This window comes from Diabrotica virgifera, chromosome 9, assembly GCF_917563875.1.
Source record: "Diabrotica virgifera virgifera chromosome 9, PGI_DIABVI_V3a".
NCBI lineage: Eukaryota > Metazoa > Arthropoda > Insecta > Coleoptera > Chrysomelidae > Diabrotica > Diabrotica virgifera.
Window position 1 is genome coordinate 180,679,455 of NC_065451.1, and position 3,284 is coordinate 180,682,738.

Below are 3,284 nucleotides of genomic sequence, written 5' to 3' on the forward strand. Positions count from 1 at the left end.
TTAATTACAGGTATAAGTCTTTCCAAATTTTAGGTAAGCCATGACTGAATTGTCTAAAACTGACAATTTACGTTTACTGATTTTCAACTTTTATTGCTATCTATTACTGTAACGGATCTACGGAGCTATACCCCACTAATCAATCACCCTGTATGGAAAAATCGTTTTTTTTTATTTCAAACTATTTTAAAATGTTACTAATGTAATGATATTTTAAAATACGTTATTAAATCGATATCTACAAATTGATGGTGGGTCAGTGGCATTAGACTACAGATCGAGAGTTCCCTAGTTCGAACACGGCTGTTGTGTATCATTTTTAATTTTTTTAATAAGTAATTAAAAGTTGATATACTTAAAATTCATATTTTATCACAGGGGTGGCCAAACTGAGGCTCGCGAGCCACATGTGGCTCTTTGAAGAATTATTTGTGGCTCTCAATAAATGTACCTGAATTACTTTTAATTTTTGTGTTTCAAAATGTCTGAAATTACTTAAGAGTTAAGCAGAACATAACTATTAATGACCACAACTTCGAAGTAGTAAAAGATTTTAAATATCTAGCGGCGGCAACCACAGATGACAACCAAATAATATGTATATATTATATTATAATAAGAGTTCTCAGCAAGGATAGCTGTGTGGAATAGAGCATTATACGATTATATACTTTATCATCATTATTAAGATCTAAGTTGCTAAAAAGAAAATTTAAAAGTGAAACATATGATAAGTTGCTACATATGAAAGTGAAACATGGACAAGCGGAAAATAGATAAGCTACTGGTATTTGAAAGGAAAGTTCTCAAAATGATATTTGGCCCTCAAAGATATGATGACAGGAGAGTGGAGAAGGTAACGTAATGCTGAATTCGTGACTGTGTATGGTACTGAAAACATCGTCATACATATAAAAGCTAAGATAAGATGGGCAGGTCATGTGGTAATATAAGAGGAGCACAGACTGTTAAAGACAGTGTTTTTTTAGAGACGGTAGAAGATCAGTAAGCCGTCCAAGAAAAAGATGGAAGGATGATGAAAAATCGAAATATCCTGAATTAGTAAAGACTACTTGTAGATTTATTGGCATAGTTGAAACAACGATTTGAACCAATTTATTTCACTTTAAAATTAGTGTAGTCCAAACAGTAAGAGAAAAATTTAATACCTTTTTTACACCTCTTTTTAAATAATTGTTTAATTGTGGCTAGCGAAAAATTTCAAATTCTGAAAAATGGCTCGGACTTTCAAGGAGTTTGGCCACCCCCGTTTTATAAGTTAATTATTATACTCTGGGCTAATTAGCAAAATACAAGGAAAAGTTATTTACCAGCAATTTTATTGCTGGAATCGAATTTTATTATTGTATGTATTAATAATATAGATATGCAAAGTCCGCAGACTACTTCCTAGTCCGTGCTACTTTTTTTATTAACAAAATGGCGCCCGAAAATCGTGTTTTTTTCAATTTTTGCTCTATAACTCAAAAGATTTTAACTTTAGACCAAAAACACCCAAATAAAAATTCACCGCAAATAAATTCTGCATAAAGACTTGTTTTTTCCGATTTACTTCAACGAAAACTTTCCCCGTAAAAGGCGGGTTTTTTCAACAAAATCTTTAATTTTAAACTAAACTTTTAGATAAGTATTTGTTAATCAATAAATAAATAACATGGTAACGTAAAAGCCCTTTCCGTATATATTATAATTCCAGAAGTCTATGGAAATTGAATGAACAGTTTAGCAACAATTAAAATATTAATTCAAAATTTACGGTCACTATAATAACGACAATAATTATGGTGCATAATAATAACTATAATTTGTTCATAAAAAGACACTATACCTATCTAATGTACTTTACAGAATTGAAATTGGACTGTTTAAGCGGCCTCAGGAATATTTTAAAATTATAAACAATTTTTTGGTTTATAAACAAATAGAATATCTCGAGAAATATTAAACTAAATTAAACCGTGAAAACGGTATTCGAAACACAGCGGCAGGACGCTTCTTTTAAAAGAAAAAATGTTTAATTATGATAAGTAGTTCCTGAGATACAACCGGTCAAAGTTGACCGGAATTTACGGCAAAGATGTAAACAATAGGATCATAATTTTCAAACCATCACCTTTTTATTTTTGTCCTCTTTATCCACACCAATTTTCATATCTTTAAAATCCTCATAACATATATTACTATAATAAAAACTATCGATAATACGTGTGAAAATTGCCAAAAATAGCAAAATTCCAATCAAAAATTAGGTTGGAGAAAATGTAACCCTCAAAGTTCAAAATCGGTATACGTAAACAAAATGCATTTTCTCGGCTTCCCATGGAGCAATTTCCTTCATTCTTTTTTTGTTCCCTAATAACTCGAGTAGAGCTATCGAACTAACGCATTATTAAATGTTGAACTTGCTTTTGTTTTGTTATAATAGATTAATTTATTTATAAGAACAGAAAATTACATATTTTTTCCAGTTGTAGGCTTTTTTAGATAAACCTACTACAAGTGTACCTTTTAAAGTTAAAAACATAAATATTCTCATTTGAAAGCTGTATAATTATTTAAACAATTTTTATTTAAACAAATTAGAATATTGTGTTATAATAAATAAATTAATTTATTATAACAAAAGAAAAGCAAGTTTGACATTTAGTAATGCGTTAGTTCGATGTCTCTACTCGAGTTACTTGGGAACAAAAAAAGAATGAAGGAAATTTCTCCATGGGAAGCCGAGAAAATGCATTTTTTTAACGTATACCGATTTTGAACTTTGAGGGTTACATTTTCTCCAACCTAATTTTTGATTGGAATTTTGCTATTTTTGGCAATTTTCACACGTATTATCGATAGTTTTTATTATCATAATATATGTTAGGAGGATTTTAAAGATATGAAAATTGGTGTGGAGAAAGAGGACAAAAATAAAAAGGTGATGGTTTGAAAATTATGATCCTATTGTTTATATCTTTGCCGTAAATTTTGGTCAACTTTGACCAATTGTATCTCAGAAACCACTCGTCATAATTAAGCGTCCCGCCGCTGTCTTTCGAATACCGTCTTCACAATTTAATTTAGTTTAATATTTCCCGAGATATTTTATTTGTTTATAAGCCAAAAAATTGTTTATAATTTTAAAATATTCCTGAGGCCGCTTAAATAGTCCAATTTTAATTCTGTAAAGTACATTGGATAGGTATAGTGTCTTTTTATGAAAAAATTATAGTCATTCTTATGCATCATAATTATTGTCGTTATTATAGCGACCGTAA